General features: G+C 43.7%; 1 protein-coding gene across 1 annotated transcript in view; it reads right to left on the bottom strand.

The window, feature by feature from the left end:
* The window catches only part of LOC147426824 (hyperosmolality-gated Ca2+ permeable channel 2.3-like), a 161,064-nt gene that overhangs the window by 1,025 nt on the left and 136,756 nt on the right, over positions 1 to 23,283 (bottom strand). The window lies entirely within an intron of this gene.

Below are 23,283 nucleotides of genomic sequence, written 5' to 3'. Positions count from 1 at the left end.
CATGTGGTTCCTTGTTTCCTTCTACTCAGTGAAGTGTTCTTGCCCTTGGGGAGTACAGAGAAAGATACAGAGGTGATTCAAGAGGGTTATGTGAGGCATAGATAGAGAGGAGATGACACCCAGATGACCCTTCTCAAGGGCTGTTCACACCATAACTTTGAGACTTAATTGCTTCTTAATAGCATAGACAGATCGTACAAGAAATTGTTGCACACTACACCCCAATCCACTTGCAAAGACACGTAGAACCACATGATCTCCCTCACCTGATACACCACCACTCACAAATACGCAATCCCACACCGCCATGGAATTACAAACCCTCCTTAGTTTGCTCAAATTCCCACAAACTCTCTCCTTTGCACACACTATTCCAACACGGGGAGACACACACACACACACACACACACACCATCCACATACACATACACATGGACTTGCACAAAATGAGAAAGAGATAGAGAAAACCACATAGGTGACATCAAAGAGAAGAAAAACGGGCTATGGAAAGCTTGATTGCATAGATTGTATGTGTACAACGGTGGGGGAGTTCTCCTTGTTCCCCAAAAACTCTCTTTGCTCTCTTTTTTCTCCTCATGTAGCTGAGAAACTGAAAAACTAAAATATATCTCCTAAACGGTGCAAAATTTGACTCTGCGTGTGAGAAGCAAAAACATAACGTCTGAAACATTGTTCTCCTTTCTCTACATGGGCTATTTATTTTTTTAAAAACGCTTTCTGAGAAATTTTTTCCCAATCAACACTTTCCTTTTTGTGGCATTAGAGCTCCTTGACCTCTCATGCACCAGAGTTGTCATCTTCATGGTTTTCTCTCTTTCTCAGTTTTGTGCAAGTCCATAGGTGTGTGTATGTGTGTCTCCCCCCGTGTTGGAACAATGTGTGCAAAGGAGAGAGAGTTTGTGGGAATTTGAGAAAATAAAGGAGAGATTATGATTACTTGGTGGTGTGGGATTGCATACTTGTGAGTGGTCGTGTACCCAGTGAAGGAGAGTGTGTGGTTCTACGTGTGCTTGCAAGTGGATTAGAATGTAGTGTGTATGCCGGGCTACAGAGAGGCAATTGTGTGTGTTTCGAGTGTGTTTTCCATTCTCCATTTCCATCTTCTGGTGTCCCCCCCTAAGGAGCATTTTATTGCTCCTTGGTAATGTGTTCATGATCGAAGATGATACTAGATTACGGTTTCGTGTGCACTTGGCTTTGTCCTTGGATATGTTATGCCACATGTAAACTTTTTTGATCGTGCCACATGTGAACAATCTCCTAAACCATGCAAAGCAAGAGTGGATAGAATGGTGTCAAGTGGTCTATTATGAAGAGGATAGTGAGTTAGAACCGGAGAGAAAAAAAACCCGCTATGGAAAGCTTGATTGCACAAATTGTATGTGTGCAAGGGTGGGGTAGTTCTCCTTTCTCCCCAAAAATGTTCTCTCTCCTCTCTTCTTTCTCTTCCCACAGCTCGAAAAACTTCAGAACCAAAAAACAAGAATATTCCCTAATCGGTGCACAATTGGACTTTAATCGTGAGAGGCAAAAAACGTTCAAAAACGCTGTCTCTCTTTCCCCAAGTGTACAATAATTCCTTTTAATGAAAATTTTCATGATCAATCCTTTTTTTTTTCATAAGAGCTATGTGTCCTCTCATACGCCAGAGTTAGTTCTAACTCATTTCCCTCTTTATAACTAATCACTTGGTACCATTCTATCCACCAGCTTTGCATGGTTTAGGAGATTGTTCACACAAAAGCCCTTTTTTTCCACCGTCTTGTGCACCACCTTGCATCCATCTACTCTTGGCTTGTGTCCAAACACTGCATCACCTTCAAAATCACTAGAAAACACCTACTTTGTCAACTTCAAGTGTCGACACCTTTTGAGTGTACCAACGTTAGTGTATACTTTGTCCACTCCCTTTTTGCTTGATTTTGCTATGTCTCAAGCTCCAACGATTCCTATGTCGAGGAGAATCTTGGGACTAATGTAGGTAGATGTGTGTGGCTAGATACCGCTATAATACGTGTACTTTATTTAAAATACAGGGCGTCCCGTATTGAAACGTACAGTACGTCTCATAACGTTTTCTATTCTAGCGTTTTTTTGCTCAAAACATATTCTATTCTAATTTCTTTTGCTAGTTGATCAAGTGTGTTTTAGAGCTTCATGGTGCTTCTTTATGTATGCTATGATTAAACATTGAAGAGTCATTGAAGAGGTGTATGACCTGCTTCATTTGTCCTTATTAAAATACTATATCTAAAAAAGTTGACATATTATATTTTTTATTCTAAAAAATACGTCTCGTATGCGTATTGTACACTGCGTATTAAACGTCTCGTCCCGTATCGTGGCTGCTATGTTTGCATACACCACACAATGTCCATTGTAGCTTCTATTCCTATACATATGTATAAAATGTGAGGTGAATATTTTTATTTCCCATTGTGTCCGTGCCATCGCACAACAACACTTGATCGTATTCTTACACTTCGAGCTATCATTTAGGAGGGTCGAGCACATGGATGCCATCTCTATTGTTGCTTTGTGGATTTTTGCAAAGAGATTGATACAATACATAGAGTGACATTGATGCATACATTGTATGATTTGGGTGTTATGAGTGAGATTGTATGGGGTTCCTTGGTACTTTATGAGGCTATGAGAGAGAGCTCACTTTGTTAGAGTGTAACACGGTTCTCCGCTCTTTCCTACACTTTTTTCGTTTGTATATCGATAAGGGATTAAACAATACTAATAGAGAGGGAGATAGAGGTCCATAGTTATGACTCATGAGGCACTTTAATACCCTTCTTGCTTTATGCGGATGATATTGTTCTCATCGCTAACTCAACGAAGGGGCTGCAGAGCAGCTAGATGGATTACGACACTATGATAGATTGGAGAGTTTTCTATGACGAATAAACACGGATGGAGAACGGAGTAGGTCAGGGCGATAAAAGTTACAAAAAAGGGTCAATGCACGGAATGACAAAACAATTTTTTGAAGTATACATATCTCACATAGAGCTAGCAGCACTTTGAGCATTGAATTGCACCAAAATGGAAAGAAAACATGACTAATATTAGAGAAAAAGGTACGAGGTTTGATTGGCGAGGGATACTCCAGGTAAAGGAAGAGAGAGGTTGATAGAGAGAGGGTAGATTATGGGTAGTATAACGTTCCTTCAAATATGAGCCATAAGGATCTTTTCCGCCATATCAACGCATCGTTGTAGACACTCTGATTGTGTACCTTTCAAATATCTCATAATAAATTTGACAGCATCCCAATGCGCTATGCGTATCAACTAACAACTCCCACTGCATAAGCAATGTCGGGACGAGTGGCAACCATAGCATACATAAGAGAACCACAACCTGATAGATAAGGGATTCCCTTCATTGCTTTCAATGCCACCTCATCCTTTGGGCAATCTGCCTTGCTAAGTTAAGTATATGTAACTGCGTTTAAAGCCTTGAGATAGCATAAAAGTGTCAAACTTCTTATACCACTGTCGTGATGATTGTCTCAAACCATACAGAGCCCTTTTCAGTTTGCATACAAGTTCCTCACATGTAGGAACTACAAAACCTCCAGGTTGTTTCATGTATATGTCCTCTTCAATGTCACCATGCAAAAACAGTCTTTACATCCTTTTGATTCAATTCCAAATCAAGCACCGCAATAAGAGCAAAAAGGACACGTAGCGTTGTAAGCTTTACAACAGGAGAAAAGATTTCTTGAAAATCAATTTCCTCTTTCTGTGCATATCCTTTTGCAACCAATCTTGCCTTATACTTGGGTTTTCATCCACAATCTTAACCTTGTACACCCATTTGTTAGAAAGAGCCTTTCTCCCTTTAGGCAATGGCACAAGATCCCAAGTATCATTTGCATACAAGGATTTCATTTCCTCTTGCATTGCAAGCTCCCACTTACTGCTTGACTTACATGATTTGGCCTCTTTATATGTACAAGGTTCACTCTCATCTGTCAACATTACATGATCCAAAGGAAGTTAAATCTCTGCAGTTGCCTACTTAAATGAGTTGACCTGCGTACCCAATGGTCTACATTCTCAGGCAACGGTTCTAAATCATAAGGCAACTCATTTTCGGCTCTATCATGCTGCTGAAAATCATTTTCAATCAATTCAGGTGGCTGTCCATCCTCATTAGGAGCATCAATATCATGTCCTACCTCTTTTGGCTCAAGGTTAAGCGGCTGATTATCAATTTTAGCTTGCGTTAATACATCATGAGGCTCTTTTTCAACATCAATGGGTGGCACGGAAGGATGAAATCCAATTGTTTTCTTATCAGCATCAGGTTTTGTAGCATTCTTAAGGAATTTTGCCTCATTGAACACTACATCTCGGTTGCGAATTACCTTTCTAAATTGTGGTAACCACACTCTATAGCCCATTTCACCTTCTTCCCCATAACCTAGGAAGACTCCCTTAATGAACTTCATATCAAGCTTTGTTCTCAAGTCATTGCGTACATGAACAAAAGCTTCGCAACCAAATACTCTCAAATGATCATAAGAGGCAGGTTTGCCAGACCAAACCTCCTCTGGAATGTCATTTTTCAACGTATTATTATGAGAGCGATTGCAAATATCAACTGCAGTTTTCAATGCCTCCCCCTAAAACTCTTGGGAAAAATTAGCGGTGGACAACATGCAACACACTCTCACATAAAGTACGGTTATACCTCTCGGTCAAACCATTAGATGTCACGTGACACATCCAACCCTATGTATCTGTGGACAAGCTACAGCACGACAAGGGTTTAGTCAGTCCAGTCAGTCTAGATTTAGCAGTGTTCTGGCACTTTTGTGAGTCTGTTCGTAGACAGTGCATGCCCAACCACTTAGAGTAGATGCATATCCTCTGGTTGCACACAGCATGATCATAAGCATTCCCATCAAAATCCATGAGAATCCTTCAAGGGAATTTTCCAATGCATTTAGCCTATTTTCCCTATTTTTGACATTTTTCACTTATTATTTTTAAGTGACTTTTGTTGGAAAGTAGGTAGGGCAAATTGAGTAAGTTTGTATATAAGCAAACCTAGACTAGCACTATTTGGCAGAAGAGGCAGCAGGAGCACCTTGCTCAACAGGCAACTTCTCAGCAAGACCAACCCCCGCGACTACTCGGGCGTTTTCTTCACAAAAGACCTAGCGTTTTTGCATCAGATCAGCCTTGGCGATTTATGCACAGCAGATCAGCCTAGTGTTTTGCATTTGCAGGACAATTGGCGACAGCAACAGATTTTCAGCCCTAGCGTTTTTGGTTTGCATCACACCTCAGCGTTTTTGCAGATCATCGCGACGGAACATCAAGAACTACCAACGTTTTCAGTTTTCAGCCCTTAGACACCGCAAATCAAGTCCCGAACCTCGCAGATCTCACCTTCCCGCAGTAGATCCTCGCCGCACGGTCAGATCGAGCGAATATAGATGCAGCCCGGAAAACGCAGATTTCAGCATCTGTATTTTCAGCGCGGCGTCGTCGCATCGTCGCCATCGACATCGTCACCGATATAGAGTCAAAAATTCAGCAGATACCAGATTTGCAGATTTCAGCCCGTCTCGTCGTCGTCGTCGACATCGTCGGCAAGTCCAAGCATTGTAGAGATTTGTGCAATCATAAGTAGACCGCTCACGCCATAGAAAGTGGGGCCTTCGGAGGACGGTTTTACGTCTCTGGTATCGTATTCTCTTCTCTATCTCTCAGTCTCATACACTTGCACGCACATTGTCCATTCACTTTGTTTGTCATCATAGCATTCTCTCATTAAGAACGGAAGGCTCTCCCTTCCATAAGAACAAAAGGAACCTTGAGCACAGTTCGGAGCATTCATCTTGAGCAAAGTTAAAACAGTCATTCCGCTACACCTAACATTGGTATCAGAGCTTTGGCAGTGTTCTGTATCACTCAAGAAAAGAACCACAAGAATCACAAGATTTATTTATTTTTTGCTTGTTGCGGTCGCACGAACCCAAGTTCGCTTGGGCGTGTCGATTCCTAATCGTGTTTTTGAAGAGTGACACGAATCCCACGAAAGAAGGGCTTGTCCAGCCTCCCCTTGTGTCTCTTTTCACTCATTGAGAGCGGACCGTGCACTTAGCGGCCGGCCAATCGACGTGAGGTGGGAAAAAGCAACCTTGGTGTGAGCGCAAGGCCGCCAAGGGGTGCGCCCGTGGAAAAACTTACAACTCGGGTGAAGAGAAGATCCTTCTCAAACACAGATTGCAAGCGAAAGAAAACCTCAAGACCCTCAAAAACCCCAAGAACCCAAGACCCAAGATCCCAAGTTCCTCGTGAACTTAAGAACCGACAAGAACCCACGACTTCAGAATGGTCATCACTCGAAGCGGAATGGATACTTTGCTTGGAGGTGATGAGCATGAGAGAGGCGAAGAAGAATTTTCCCCACCAGGAGGTTTTTCCAACCCTCCCCCTTCCCCATCTACGTCAAGGATTGCACTAACTCCTATGGAGGCTTTAGACCAGATGTTTATGGAAAGGAAGTTAGAACACGAAGCACGAACAACAGATTCAATCAATCACGAAGAACCGGTCTTGGCTCTCGAGTCGAGGTCCACGGAACCCACACAGGAAGCTTCGATAGTTCAGGAAGAACCGATCTTGGCTCTGGAGCCTAAGTCCAAAGAATCTTTACAGGAAGTATTATGTGTTCGAATGATTGATACGCACGCATTGTTAGAGTGTTTTATTCGTGATCGTTTCCTGTATTTTAGTCAACGTCTTTATGTGATCCCTTTTTCTAGGCATGACATATTGTATGTTGAGCACGTTTCACTTATGGATGAGTACGAATGTATGCGGGTTTTTCATGAAAAGCTGAAAAGTATGCATTCAAGGAAGTCACATTCCCTGTCTCTTCCTTGGCATGACACATTCGTGGAACGAGCACATGAAAGTATGAGCATTTCCGTTGTGAGTTCCAGGATGGTTATGTTTTTGTTTTGAAGTGGTTTCAGGAATGTTCAGCCATGGAGATTCTTGAAGAAGGAAGAAGCATGACTCTAGACGAAAGTTTGAAGCATTGAAGGAGCCACAACAGACTTGTGTGCGTTTTTGCGCGACCCAAAGAAGCAAGCGTTGCAGACCTTATTTGACTTTCATGTACCCACGATCCACACACATTAGAGTGGGCCGGCGAAGAATCCCTTCCACAATTCCGGATGCTATTGGCAATCTCCCTCGACGCCATACAGTTCGCTACCAATACCTCACTTTGAAAACAAGGGGATGTCACGTGACACATCCAACCCTATGTGTCCGTGGACAAGCTACAACACGACAAAGGTTCAATCAATCCAGTCAATCTAGATTTAGAAGTGTTCTGGCACTTTTGTGAGTCTGTTCGCAGATCGTGCATGCCTAGGCACTTAGTGTAGATGCATATCCTCTGGTTACACACAGCATGATCATAAGCATTCCAATCAGAATCCTTCACGGGAATTTTCCAGTGCATTCAGCTTATTTTCCCTATTTTTGACATTTTTCACTTATTACTTTTAAGTGACTTTTGTTGGAAAGTAGGTAAGGCAAATTCAGTAAGTTTGTATATAAGCAAACCTAGACTAGCACTATTTGGTAGAAGAGACAGCAGGAGCACCTTGCTCAACAGGCAACTTCTCAACAAGACCAACCCCCGCGACTACTCTGGCGTTTTCTCCACAGAAGACCTAGCGTTTTTGCATCAGATCAGCCTTGGCCATTTGTGCACAACAGATCAGCCCGGCGTCATCAAGACTCAGCAGATCAGCCTAGCGTTTTGCATTTGCAGGACAACCGGCGACAGCAGCAGATTTTCAGCCCTAGCGTTTTTGGTTTGCATCACAACCTCAACGTTTTTGCAAATCATCGCGACGGACCATCAAGAACTACCAGCGTTTTCAGTTTTAAGCTCTTAGACACCGCAGATCAAGTCCCAAACCTCGCAGATCTCACCTTCCCGCAGCAGATCCTCGCCGCACGGTCAAATCCAGGGAAGTTTATAGATTCAGCCCGGAAAACGCAGATTTCAGCATCTGCGCTTTCAGCGCATCGTCGTCGCATCGTCTCCATCGATATCATCACCGACATAGAGTCAAAATTCAGCAGATATCAGATTTGCAGATTTCAGCCCTTAGCGTTTTCAGATTTCTGCCCGTCTTCATCGTCGTCGACATCGTCGATAAGTCCAAGCATTGTAGAGATTTGTGCAATCATAAGTAGACCGCTCTTGCCATAGAGAGTGGGGCCTTCGGAAAGGGTTTTAGGTCTCTGGTATCGTATTCTCTTCTCTATCTCTCAGTCTCATACACTTGCACGCACAGTGTCCATTCACTTTGTTTCTGATCATAGCATTCTCTCATTAAGAGCCTTGAAAACAATCGGCTCTCATAGGCAATGACATGGCCTTCTTGCACCTAGACTACGAACACAAGCATCAAAATATACTTCGAATGACTTCTGCAAATGCGGCAAATTCAAAACTGGTCCTGTCGTCAATTTCTCTTTCAATATCTAAAAGGCAGTCACCTCTGTGGGTGCCCACAAGAAAGGGACTCGTTTCTGTGTCAAGATATGCAACGGGGAAGCAACCTCTGCAAACTTTCTAATGAACCGCCGGTAGTAAGAACATAAGCCCAAGAAGTTTCTAACTTCATGGACATTCTTCAAATCGGGCCAATCACATATAGTCTCAATCTTGGTCGCATCTATCTGCACTCCTGCGAAAGGCTCTCCCTTCCATAAGAACAAAAGGAACCTTGAGCACAGTTCGGAGCACTTATCTTGAGCAAAGTTCAAACATTCATTCCGTTGCACCTTACATTAGAAGACGGATTATAAGGGGCTGTCAACTCCCTTTTAATCCCAGTTTCATCACAAAAACGCTGAAATTCAGCAAATACATACTCTCCTCCATTATCAGATCTGAAACATTTAAGCTTAGTACTCTTTTGCGTAGTGACAAAAGCATGAAACTTCTTTAAAGCATTAAAAGTCTCACTCCTACTTTTCAACAAATGCACTTTCATCCTTTCCTGGTACAGTCATCAATGAATGTAACAAAATACAATGCACCACCAAAAGACTTCACAAGCATAGTGCATTCATCGAAGTGAACAAGATCAAGAGAATTAGCTTTGCCAGAGACACCAGAGTAATAAGAAGATTTATTTTGCTTTCCATAAAGACAATCGTTACAAAATCCAAGTTTTTGCCTTTTAGATCAACCCTCTCCAGAGAGGAAAGCACATCAATACCCCTTTGGCTCATATGGCCAAGTCTCTTATGCCATAATTTCGTATGTGAAGCAACTTCAGCAACAACAAGAAACTTATCAGGCAAAGCTTTGCATCGAAGATAGTACAAAGTACCTCTTTTAGACCCTTTTGCAACAAGCATAGAGCCCTTAAACAACTTCCATGAACTCCCAGCAAAGATGGTAGTATAGCCATGTGCATCTAACTAGCCAACAGATAGCAAACTTTTCTTAATGCCTGCTACAAACCTGACATCATTCAACACAAGTTCTTGACCATTGTTAAGATCCAAATGCATGGTACCCATTCCCTCAATGTTGCAAGCAAAACTATCACCAAGGTACACCTTGCCATAATTGCTATGTAGCAAAACACTCCAAAGATGGAGTCACATGGAAAGAGGCACCGGAATCTACTATCCAAGACTAAGATACGCCATCATTAGCACTAAGCAATGCATCAATGACATCTTTCTTCGAGATAAGCATGTCTTGTGCATTAGCTATCACCAAATCTGCGGGGCATGAAGCCGCAACCAAGATTTCCTCAACGTTTGACAACTCCTCAATGACCACACTAGAGGATACATTTGCATTCTCAGCATCCTTGGAGGAATCACCTTCTGATTTTTCCCCCTTCTTCTCATCTTTCTTCTTCTTATCTTGCGTTTCCTTCTTCCTTTCCTGCTCTTTCTTGAAATACTTGCAATCGGGTTTTTTGTGACCCTTTCTCCACATTGATAACAAGTGACATCCTTATCTTTTGTTTTGCTCTTACTTCTATTTTTAATCCTATTGACCACATCACGCTTTTGATTTCTACCACTTGCATTGTAGGCAGAACTACCACCTTCCCCACTAGACTTGTTAGGGAATAAAGGCCTAAGTGCCTTGTACTTATAACTTATAAGTTAAAAAGACTTATAAGTGAGGGGGCCCAAGTGTGAATGCCCCCTAGTCACTTACTCATATACTCAAATGTGAAGCCCAAAAGAATAGCTAGCGTGGCTTTTTCCCAAAAATTCAACGAGCTCTCTCTCTCTCTTCACTTTTCCTCTGCGATGTGCTCTTTCTGCGCCAATCTCCTCTTCTCCTTCACTCTCATTGCATAGGACAGCAAGTGGGCTCTCTCTCCTGCTCCCCCACACATGGTAATCAGAGCTCTAGGGTTTCCAAGAGAGCCATCTTCGCAACACAGATCAGAATTCTGTTCTTGCTCGCTGCGGGAAGGATATTCAACCGTTTTCGATCAACTCTGTCGCGAAGGGATCCTCTCACTGTGTAGAATCGACCTCCGGTGACCCCTTTCCCCAAAATTAGGGTTTCAAAAACTGGCGAACAGCAGCCTATTCTGTTCTGAAATTGACCAATTTCGGGGTCAATTTGATGCAATTTCATTAGGGCAAGTCTCACAGGTCAATCTTACAGTGTTTCCACCAACGAGGTTCTGAAAATTCAGCAAAACAGGTGTTTACAGGTCTGATTTTTGCCCTAAAACAGGGATTTCAGCAAGCAAATGATGTATACACCTTGTGGAAACCTTTGGTAAGGGTTTTGGCAGTGAATGAATACGCTACGTTGTCGTTTTAGCGTGTATGGATTTTGCGTGAAATTTGCTCGCTGTTTTTACTGTAACAGCAAGCTGTTTTTTGCCCGAAATTGCGCACATTGGGCGTGTTTAGGTCGCGAAACATCAGATGTTCAGTGTTTGCAATCACTCAGAATGGCTTCTAGCATTGAAAGTGCAATTTGTTGCACATTCGCAAGCTTGAAGTGTGCCCATAACTTTGCTATATGGAAGAAGCAATTTATATTGTTTGATGAGTGCAAAGAAACAAGACCAAAACTATTAAGTTACAGGGTGTGAAACTGGTTGATATGGAGGTTGAAGATGGAAGTGAGTGGATAGTTGGCTCGTTCCATCGATCATGCTTTCGGTGTCTGACAATTTACTCTTCAATGTAGAAAAAGGATGGCATACAGCATGGGGCATTGTGGAAGCTTTAGACGAGTTGTTTAGACAAAACAGAGTGGCTGACCAGTATCAAGAGTAGTGGCTTAAGAAGCTTATGGATCCTCCGCATGATCAGGAGGGCATGTATCGAGTCAGCACAGTTCTCGTGCACCGCTCGAGAATTCAATTCTATTTTCAGCCAACTGACAGAGCTGAAATCGACACGATTGATGAGGAGTTCAAAGCTACTTTTCTGCTATGGGATTGCACATTGGCCGAGAGTTGGATGTTATCCGGACAGCTCTTAGTAACTTCAAGTGCGTCACTTAAGTATGCAGATGTAGAGAGTTCTTTCTTGATGGGGAGGATATAACAGGAGAACACCACAGTGGGTCTTCTAATGCATTGCACTTGAGAGGCAGGTCTTCAACAGAGAGGAGAACACTGGCTCTACAGGACATGGCAATCACAAAGTGCACAGCTAGAATCTAGATGTTGTGAGAGAGTGTATGTCACAGTGTGGAAAGAAAGGGCATTATAAACGGGAGTCATGCTATGAGTGAGAGAAAGAGAAGAGACATGGGTCATGTGGTGTTGAAACTGATGCAAAGGACAAGGAGAATTGCCAAGAAGAGCACTGTGTGTTGATTGAGGAAATCAATGTTGCTATAGTTGTGACAGTGAAAGCAGCACAGATGTACTCTGATATTCCTCTTCTGTGGATGCACATACCCTTGCTATGGGGTTTCTCTCGTGGAGAATATGCATACTTGAATTCTTGATTCAAGTGCCTCCTTTCATGTAACACCTCATAGGAGTGGATAATTTTACACATGTACTCAAGTGGGCAGGTGCAGTGCTGTTTATAATTATTTTGGGATGCAGACAACTATGCATGTGACATGAAGGTATTGAGTGTGCCACAGTTTTCTTTTGCTGATGTATGACATGCTTTTGTTTTGAACAAAGTACGTCATGTGCCATAACTCAATGAAACTTAGTTTGTAGATTGAGTACAGGGCAGCTACATGATGCAGGCGTGTCATACCACACTTTTGGTGATAGCAAGTGGAAGAAGATTTGTAAAGGGCGCCCTGATTGTTTTTGGGATGGCAAGTGGTAGTAATTAGGACACTTTGTTGATCCTTTGAATGTATCTAGTGTGTGTGTGACCATGTTGTCGCCGTTAACCGAGCAGCAAGTGTTTCTTTGTGGCATGGACGGTTGGGACACATGAGTAAAAGAGAATGGAAATCTGTCTCGTTGTGGTTATTTGCCGTGTTTGAGGTATGCTGATTTTTCTCATTGTGGAGCACTGTATTTATGGTAAGCACAGTCAAACACCGCACAAAAGGTCTCTTTCTTTGAAGTCTGACAGGTTAGACTTAGTGCATTCCGATGTATGTGAAATGCCACAGTGTCCTTAGGGGGAAGAAATATTTTGTCTCGTTTATCGATGATGCTACACGTAAGGTGTGGGTGTATCCAATACGTGCTAAAAGCGATGTCTTGGATACTTTCAAGAAGTTTCTTGCGTTTGTTGAGAATCAAACTGACAAGAAGCTTAGGTCTTTGCGCTCAGACAATAGGGGGGAGTATGTATCAAAAGCATTTATAGACTTTTGTGCTACTAAAGGTATTAAAAGAGAGCTCACGGCTCCTTTTAATCCCTCTCAGAATGGAGTTGCAGAGAGGTTGAACCGGACTATCCAAGAGAAAGTTCGGAGTATGCTGTCACATGCTGCATTACCTCATGGTTTTTGGGCAGAAGCTGTGCAAACAGCTATTCACTTGATTAATCACTCACCTAGCAAGGCTTTGGGTGGAAAGGTGCCTGAGGAGGTGTGGTCTGGCAAACCACCCTCATATGCACATTTAAGAGTGTTTGGTTGTGAGGCCTATGTTCACATCCGGAGTGAACTGCGCACCAAACTAGAACCAAAGTCTCATAAATGCATTTTCCTAGGATATGGTGAGGATGGTGAAATGGGGTATAGATTATGGGATCCCGCATTACGGAAAATCATACGCAGCAATGATGTCATCTTCAATGAAATTGCATGCACAAACAGCCCACAAAGGTCGAGGAAGTGCGCCGGGTTGTTTTTCGTGAAGATGTTACATATGGACAGCCAAGAAGGCCCAATGTTCAGCAGCCTTTACATGCTGAAATGGTGCTGAAAATCAGCCATTAGCTGCTGAAAATCAGCCCCAACAAGTTGCCATTGATGCACCACAGGTAGGGGAACAGGTTGATGCTCCTAGACCGCCCGTTGTTGCGATGCAACCGCTAAACAGCCTGCTGTTTTTGATGGTTTACAAGCTGAAAATCCACCTGTTATGGATCATTGGGTGCGTAGGTCTACTCGGGTGACAAGGCCCCCCGATAGATATGAACCGTCTTTGGACTATGTCATGCTTACTGATTGTGGTGAGCCGTCTTGCTATAAAGAGGCTATGCAACGGGAAGACAGTAAGAAATGGTTCAAAGCAATGGTTTCGGAAATGCAGTCTTTGGAGAAAAACCATACATGGGACTTGGTTGATTTTCCTAAAGGGCATAAGGCTCTGCTATGTAAATGGGTTTACAAGACCAAGGTCACATCTGATGCTTCTTCTAAGTACAAGGCACGTTTGGTTGCTAAAGGGTACAAGCAAAAGCATGGTGTGGATTTTGATGAAATTTTTTCTCTTGTTGTAAAGCTTGCCACATTACGTCTTGTTTTAGGCCTGGTTGCTTCTGAAGATATGGAGTTAAAGCAAATGGATGTCAAAACAGCGTTTTTGCATGGCGATTTGCTTGAGATAATCTATATGATGCAGCCAGAAGGTTTTGTGTCAAAGGGGCAAGAGAAGAAAGTATGTAGACTCTTAAAGAGCTTGTATGGTTTGAAACAGTCTCCCCGTGCATGGTATCACAAGTTTGATACATTCATGAGGTCTCAAGGATACAAAAGAAGTAATTCTGATCACTGTTTGTATATAAAAACGGTAAGTGATGGATCTCTTCTATTACTGATTTTGTATGTTCATGACATGCTTATTGCGGGTAACAATGTCACGGAGTTGGATGCATTACAGCAAAGCTTAAAGAATCGCTTTGACATGAAGGATCTTGGTGATGCTAATCATATTTTGGGCATGCGTATCTCTCGAGATAGACCAAACAGGCGTCTGTATCTATCTCAACGAGATTATGTTAATAAGGTGCTACATCGTTTTCATATGGATGGGGAAAAGACACTTGGTACTCCGCTGCCTCCATATGTAAAACTGATTGCACATGACTGCCCAAACACAGATGATATGCGGGCTGAAATGGCCAAGATTCCTTATGCATCAGCCGTTGGCAGTTTGATGTATGCTATGGTTGCTACACGTCCGGACATTGCATTTGCGGTGGGAGTGGTAAGCAGGTACATGAGCAATCCTGGCAAAAAGCATTGGGAAGCAGTGAAGTGTATCTTGAGATACTTGAAAGGCACTAAAGACTTGTGCATTTGTTTTGGGAAGAGTGAGACATCTGTGCATGGCTTTACAGATGCAGATTTTGCTGGACATCCAGATTGCAGGAAGTCTACCTCTGGATATGTGTTTACATTCACAGGAGGTGCAGTTTCTTGGATTTCTAGACTACAAAAATGTGTTGCTTTGTCTACCACTGAGGCTGAGTATGTGGCTGCCACTGAGGCATGCAAAGAAGCTTTGTGGCTCATGCGTTTGGTAGAAGAGCTTGGCATTAAGTCACCGGTTCCTGTGCTACACTGTGATAGTCAGAGTGCTATTATGCTTGCAAGGAATCCTGTTTTTCATGCCAAGACAAAGCACATAGAGGTGAAGTATCATTTTATCAGGAGTGTGCTTGATGACAAGAGCATTACACTTGTCAAGGTGCACACAGATGACAATCCTGCAGATCTTTTGACCAAGAGTCTTCCAGCAGAGCGGTTTGCATATTGCCGTCAGATGATGGGTGTTGGATGAGTAAGTGCATGATCAACTGTTGTATCATAGTTAGCTGATTCTTTGATCTCCCAAGGTACATTGCCTTTAGGTGGGAGGTTGTTAGGGAATAAAGGCCTAAGTGCCTTGTACTTATAACTTATAAGTTAAAAAGACTTATAAGTGAGGGGGCCCAAGTGTGAATGGCCCCCTAGTCACTTACTCATATACTCAAATGTGAAGCCCAAAAGAATAGCTAGCGTGGCTTTTCCCAAAAATTCAACGAGCTCTCTCTCTCTCTCACGTTTTCTCTGTGTGTGCTCTTTCTGCGCCAATCTCCTCTTCTCCTTCACTCTCATTGCATAGGACAGCAAGTGGGCTCTCTCTCCTGCTCCCCCACAAGACTTGCGTCCAATCTCTTCATTGAGAATAGACCCTCTCACACCGTCATACGTGAGAGTGAGATTGTTACTCAAGGAGACAACCAATGTTTCCCAAGTATCTGGCAATGTTATAAGCAAGAAAATAACTTTCATCTTATCATCGAATTGCTGAAGCCCATTGTCCTGCAACTGACTCAACACACCTGTAAATTACTCAAATGCTCAGAAGCTGACTTCGAGTCGTCAAGCTGCATATTCACCAACTTTCGCATCAAATGCACCTGGTCACAGGCGTGGTGTTCTCATAATTGGCCTTTAGCTTTTTCCATATTGCATAAGCAGGGTCCAAACGCTTGATGTTCGTGAAAATGTCATCATTGATAGCCATTTTGATGTAGACCATAGCCTTCTTATTCAACCTAGTCCACTCTTTGTCAGACAAACATAGCCTTCCTTGCCAATGCATGGCATCGAAGGTCCAAAATATTCAGCCCCCCAAGACGCTTCGGAGTGCAAAGTTTCTCCATTGCTAACAAATGGAGGCCTTTCTTACGAGAACTAGCGTGCCACAAGTGAGTTACAATACTAGACATAAGCAATGAGAGGCAGGAGCTAGGCCAGTGCAACAACGGCAAGTAGAACTGAACATATGTTTGTCTTTGTCAGACAAACATAGCCTTCCTTGCCAATGCATGGCATCGAAGGTCCAAAATATTCAGCCCCCCAAGACACTTCGGAGTGCAAAGTTTCTCCATTGCTAACAAACGGAGGCCTTTCTTACGAGAACTAGTGCGCCACAAGTGAGTTACAATACTAGACATAAGCAATGAGAGGCAAGAGTGAGGCCAGTGCAACAACGGCAAGTAGAACTGAACATATGCCATCATGATACTTTGCACAATACGAAATCGAACATATAGCGGCCATGTAGACAGTTTCCAATAGTGAAATCTGACATTCAATCGTTGCATGACCCAATCAATTTTCTGGGTATTAGTTACCTGCCAGCCAATAGGATATCCTAAGTGCCACCACCACATGCGGATCAAGAATCTCACCAAGCCATAGAAGATGATGCCAGCCACAAATATCCAAAGGCAAGAGTTTGGATTTCGAGAGTTAACCTTAAGGCCTGCAGCCAAGGCGAATGTATCCAACGCCTGCATACTTTCAGGCACATCATCCTGGTTATTGTGGGGCATGAACAACGAATCATCAGCATAGGCTGCCCTGCGAAGTCTTTCCCATTGGATAATTTCAGTCCGTGAAGACGACCGAGCGAAGTCTAGTGATCCAAATACAATAACAAAGGATGAGTGGCAATGGCATACAACAAGGCGCTAAGCGGGCAACCCTGTCTCACAAAGCAACTAAGAGACCGAGGTTCTGTTAGCTCCCCAACAAGAAGGCCTGAAGATGTACTGCGAGCATACAAGAAGTATACCACATTCACCGTCTTAGGACCAAATCCAAGGACCCGCATTGTGGCGGAAATGACATCCCATAGTACCGTATCGAAATCCTTTTCAATGTCTATCTGCATCACAAGAACATCCTATTGGGTATACTTTGCATATTCCATTCCAATCAATTCATTAGCCAGATTATCCAAAATCTAGCAACGAGAAATGAAGCCATAGTGCGCGGAATGGATACCAACCATAAGAAGTTCCTTGGTATGGTTCACAACAATTTTAGCCAAGATTTTATATATAACCGGCATAAGAGTTATCGGCCGCCAATGCGAGAACTGCTCACAAAGCGCTTGTTAAGGCAATAACTTCAACAAACCGTCCTTCCAAGACATCGGCAAACTCTGTTTCGCCCACGCAATGTTCATCATGTAAAGCAAAGGTTCTTTCAGAGGCTCCCAAAAGGAGATAAAAAATTCCACAATGAGCCCATCTCACCCAGGCGAATGCCATCTTCCAAGAGCAAGCAATGCTAAGTGCAATTCATTTTCTGTATTCCGCCTCCATGGCCAAAGCATCCTGAGGCAGGACAATTAAATGCACTAAAGATAACAAAAGTTGGCGTGCATGAATAACTTCAACGGATGCCGCGGGAGAAGCGGCGAAAACATTCATAAAATGGGACACCATGGCATCCGCAAGCTCGCGCTTTATGGTTGGGACATAACCCGCTTATTAGTTTGAGAAGCCCTTGAATGATGTAAGTGCTTAAAAAACTATTTTGAGGCACACCCCTTGTCCACAAATACGCGATGGCGAGCACGAGTCTGCCATTTGTCCAATTTTCGTTCATCACTATGCTGCAAACACACCCGGGCCCGACAAAGGGCTGTCGATTCACTTTCTGAAAACAAACATGTGTCAGCTTGGAGCTGCTGATATGCTTGGCGTCCTCAACATCGCCACGTAATTGAAACATGTACTGCTTGCCATAGTCTTGAATTACACTCTGCACACATACAACAAAGCGAACCCAGGCAACATCAGGATTAAGATACATTTGGGCAACCAAAGGGGGAATAACATCATAAATCATCTCACGGAATGCTTCATGCGAAAGATAAGCCTTGTTGATGTGCAACAGCCGTGCTGATCAGAGTGCAGTTGCCCACAGCGCAACAGCATCACAATGGGAGCATGATCAAATAAAAGCAAAGAATGGTCTATGCTTATTTCACATACAAACTCATCAAATTGTTGCATGCCGAGGACATACCACCGATCTAATCTTGCACAATATGTAAAAAGAGTATTATGTTGAAATATGTACCCCCAAACATTGGGATGCAAGAGGGTCCACAAGTTCAACATCCATGTGCATGCAACGAAATCTGTCCAAGCTTGCAAGTCTATGCTCAGCATGTGCAAATGTCTTGTGGTGTTATCCGATAAAGCAGGTGCATTGTTAAAATTACCACAAAGCGGCATTGGAAAGCCATGGATAAGAAGATATCTCACGCCACAAAGCAGCTCGTTGTCCCGAGGCCCTATACGCATAGACACCACCAAATACAAAATCCGGCCATTAATCGCGCATTGGACCACCATCCAACGACCCGCTGAATCATTATACGCCAGAACTGGCTGCAACTCATGCCTAACCATAATCAGAACACCCGCCAAACCAGCATATGCTATCCAATCTCTTGCAAAATACGAGCATTGCCCAGCATATTCATGTTGATTATGCTCTTGCAAAACCACAATGTCTGCCGTACAGTATATACATAGTGTCAGGCTAATCTCCATTTATCAGGGTTACATAACCCACACACATTATATGAAATGCATTTAACACAACTATGCATTCAAGAGATACGTACAAAGGGAAAGTAAGGAAGGGACTAAGTTGACGTTCCCATAAGCACATCAACATTAGTAGCCCGTGACTCAACCACAGTATTCTGCATGCCCGTCTCAAAGGCAACAAAGCCTGCACGTGATTGAAAAGTCCCATGAACCACGGCATCTCTGTAAGAGTGCACAACCGTATTCCATGCATCCGCAAGAGTGCGATTATCATTACAGGGAAGAGGTTTTACCCCGCAGATTTTACTTCAGGAGGTACATAATTATGAGACGAGAGCTGCAAAAATCTTAAAAATTTTCTTGGGGGTCACCCACAGAGATCCTTCCGCCAAGTCCACCTTTTTTTCCCTTGTTTTTGGTTTCAAGAGTAGACACAGACTTTTGTTTACCCTACCCTGAGGATGGGGGAAGCAGCATGTTTGACCTTGCCTTTATCCACAGATAAAGCATTAGGCAACGCAGAAGCCGCAACAACGGCAAATCTGGGATTAGGGACTTCTCTCTCAATAGACACTACAAGCTGAGGGACAACTGAAGGAGGGGGTTGCAAAATAGGCTCAGAATATTCAGATTGCATATGTTCAAATTTTCCACAACGAAAACATGAATTTGCAAATTTTTCCCATCTGAGCTTAAAAGGGCGTTTCCCAATGAGTGGGCCCTGCGAATTGATAGTAATACCTTTAGAGGTGGAAACATCTGTGTCCCAAAGCACACAAAAGCGATTTGTATTGGCATCAAGCTTGGGAGGACAAATCAATTTCCCCAAATGAGAGGCGAGCATAGGAAGAAAGTGACACACACACACACAATGCACATCCATACACACGTGCGAAGGTGAGCGATACAAAGAAGTAGGTATAGCCACTAAGAACAACTCTCTCTCTCTCTCTCTCTCTCTCTCTCTCTCTCTCTCTCTCTCTCTCTCTCTCTCTCTCTCTCTCTCACACACACACACACACACACACATCCTCATACGTACACACCCACACACACCTAACCTCTCCACCTCCATGTGAGGGCATGGAGCACTCACAACCCCCTTGACACCAAGCTTTCCTCAGGTTGTGCAATGGCACCAAAGGCTCGAAGGAGATAGAGAAGCTCGAAACAAATCCTACTGGTATCATCCAAGCCAACAAGAAGATGATCGATGGCCACATCACGGCTATCAATCGATACATTGCTACGAGGTTTACCAGTGGAGAAGGAAATGAAAGAGTGGAAAAGGGAAAAGAGAGTGGAAACATGCCAACAAAGAGCAGACAAAGGAGGAGGAGAAGGAATGGAAGGAGGAGAAGGACAGGCGATAGATATCCTCCACGTGGACCTTGCATCCTTATGGGACCACCCATCATGCAAGAGGACGAGAGTGCGGAAGTGGACAACGAGGCAATAAAAGAAGAGAGACCCAAAGCAATCATTGAAAGCCTCGAGGAAAAGATGGAGGCCATAAGAGAGGGATGAGTGGAAGTGTTGAAGCACAACATAAAGAAAGAAGTGAAAGAAGACGCCCAAAAAGAGGAGCTCCAAAGCGTCAACACGGCCATTAAGGAAGAGAGGATACGGCATGCCTGTAGACTCAATGTGACAGTCACACACACCCTCAAGCGAGCTGACTCTAACCTTGAGGTGGATGGGAGGACATAATGCACACGTCTTGGGTACTAACAGAAAGGACACCTCCCTTTCTCAAAGCTTGGAGGCCGCAAAGGATACCACAAAAGAGGGAGATCTTATCATACAGTTTTGTGACGAGGCACGCACCATCTTCAAGAGGGGGCCCCATTTTTATCGTTGATAACTTGATAAGCACACGATGACGCAGCTAAAGAACCAGAATGCATGCATGCCACAAGTTTTACACGCAAGGAGAGGAAAAAAAAAAGACTTCTACAGAGATGGTTGAGTCATCATTGATGGCCGGTTCGTGGATCAGCCGTTCAAGGCCCATGGGGCACAAGTTCGCCCAATGAAAGATACATCTTGCAGTATGGAACTGCAATGGATCACTTATTCGAGCATGTGATGGACGGGAGGGACATCATACTAATCACACACACACTGCAGTCCAGAGAGAGGACTACTATGAGTTCCAATGGGAGGCAGCATATATAAGGAATACATGCCAGGGCACCTCAAGAGGTTCTAGCAGAGTAGCATTTTATATATATGAGAGCTATAGGAGTCACATAGAGTGGTAGCTTCGGATCCAAAGGCTAGATAGAGGTCGATTAGCTTACAGCTTGCATTAGGACTGAGTCATCTACATAGCCCTATGTTATTTCTTACCATCCAGATCCTCCTATGCTATCACAGACAAGGGACCATGAGAGGAGGAGGAGACAACCACCTCACCCTATGCATGCCTATCCAAAGAGATCATGTACTTCCTACACTACGAGAGGTCTTTTTGACGGGAGACTTCAACGTCTATACACAAAGCCTAAAGTGTGAGATGTATGACTATGATGACAGGGAGATGCTACATTCCGACTGGAGTTGAAAGCTCGCCATCATCTTGACAATGGCCAGCATCCAAAGGACACTCATGAACAGGGGGAACAGTGGTGGATTACATCATGGTGTCCTTGAGGTATCACAGTTAGTCCAGAGTCTATTCCACCATGCCACATCGGAGCGGATCATACATACCTGGCACTCCTGTTAGCCAGAGCATACCACCCCTCCTACATTGGCGCCACATACTACCATCTACTTCACATGACATGGCTGCATAGACAGCAACAGAGTACATGATGGGCTCCTACTTATGGACCCACCTGAACCTATGGACGCTATCACCACCCAACTCGCATCACTTCTAGACTCAGCAGCAGTCCAGAGCTTCCCCCATGGAGTCCACACACGAGAGCCGGACAACTCTGGGACTATGCCCTGAATAGATAGTACGATGATGAGAATAGATAGTACGATGAGCGTATTACTCATGGTTCCGCGTACAGAGAGCTTTGGAGGTCATTACAATCCAAGAGAAATGTAGACAAGCTTAGGCTTTTGCCCAACGAGCTCGAGATTTTTCAATTCTTCATCAGCAGATATAGCCCCATCTCTAGGAGGCATTTCAGAGAGCCCCCGATACCAACACCCATCACCAACCCACAAACCTGGCACACACATGCTGAGGGCCTTTACACATTCCGCAGTAGCCACCTATACCACAGCCACATGTGCCCCAACCTAATACTGCTAGCTTCTTTACCAACACGATGTTAAAAGGAAGCTATCCGCAACCTCCAGCATGGACGGGCAGCCGATCCCATGGACCTACAAGGTGAGCAGCTCATATATGCAGCTGATCCACTAGCCCCCTTTTTGCACACTTGTTTGATAGGGCCCAGCTGATCCACCAGCCCCCTTGATTGCACACCAATAGAGGGTCTACCTTGTGTGTGGATGATGCACGCCATTGTGCGGATTCACAAAGCTGACAATATGCTAGATCCGAGCAACTACAAGATGATCATGGTGGGTCATATTTTGGCCAAGTTCTATGGAGTAGTCCTGCAGCAGGAGCACACTTCTTATGTTAGTGTGGGGGCTTACAATCACCAGGATAGGTGGCTTCAGGAAAACTTTCTCTACCATTGACCATGTATCGTATGATTGATTAGCCCAACATGAGGAAGAGGAAGCTCCATCGCTGCTTTGTGAACTTCCGTAAAGCTTTTCATACAGTCCCACAAGAGAGGCTCTTGGTCTCTTTGACATGGGTATTTATGCATTGCACGAGTAGGTGTTTGGCAGGGCCCGCTGCCAATGAGGTATGCTAGAGACTATTCATAGCACCATTGGCGTGAAGCAAGGATGCCCATTGTTTGGTCTCTACATTGATGAGGTGGCCGACTTTATTATGTGCAGGGGTGGCAATAGAGTCGACTTGACAAGTACCCCAATACATAGTATGCTTTATGCTGATGATATTATATTGGTGTCTCAGACTCTAGGAGGCCCCCAACATTATCTACATGTATTAGAAGACTCTCATAGTAAACCTTGGGGAGACCAAGGTCATAATCTTTCAAATTTTGCGACAAGGCAGTAGTCATGCAGCATTCACTTTAGTAGGAGGTCAGGTGGTGGTGATCACTCGTATGTGTACCTTGGTATCACCTTTTCAGTGGCTTCCACACCCTTCACCATGGGATCGACAACTAGAGCTAGATTGACATGAGGATAAGGAGCATTGGCCATGCTGGAGAGACAGTGTCATTAGGCACACTTCCAGGAGCCCCGCATAAAGAGGTGGCTATTAGACACTTCCCCGTTATTGATGTATGGAGCAACGGCATGGGACCCACACCTCACGGCAGACAGTAGACAGCGTGCAGTCACATTTTACTTGTACCTACAAAAACTTTTCAAAATTTTTCAGACCTACAGAAATACAGAAAAT

The sequence above is a fragment of the Adiantum capillus-veneris genome, chromosome 24 (assembly GCF_014529385.1).
Source record: "Adiantum capillus-veneris isolate H3 chromosome 24, ASM1452938v2, whole genome shotgun sequence".
Taxonomy (NCBI): domain Eukaryota; kingdom Viridiplantae; phylum Streptophyta; class Polypodiopsida; order Polypodiales; family Pteridaceae; genus Adiantum; species Adiantum capillus-veneris.
This window is presented reverse-complemented; position numbering and strand designations above follow the sequence as displayed.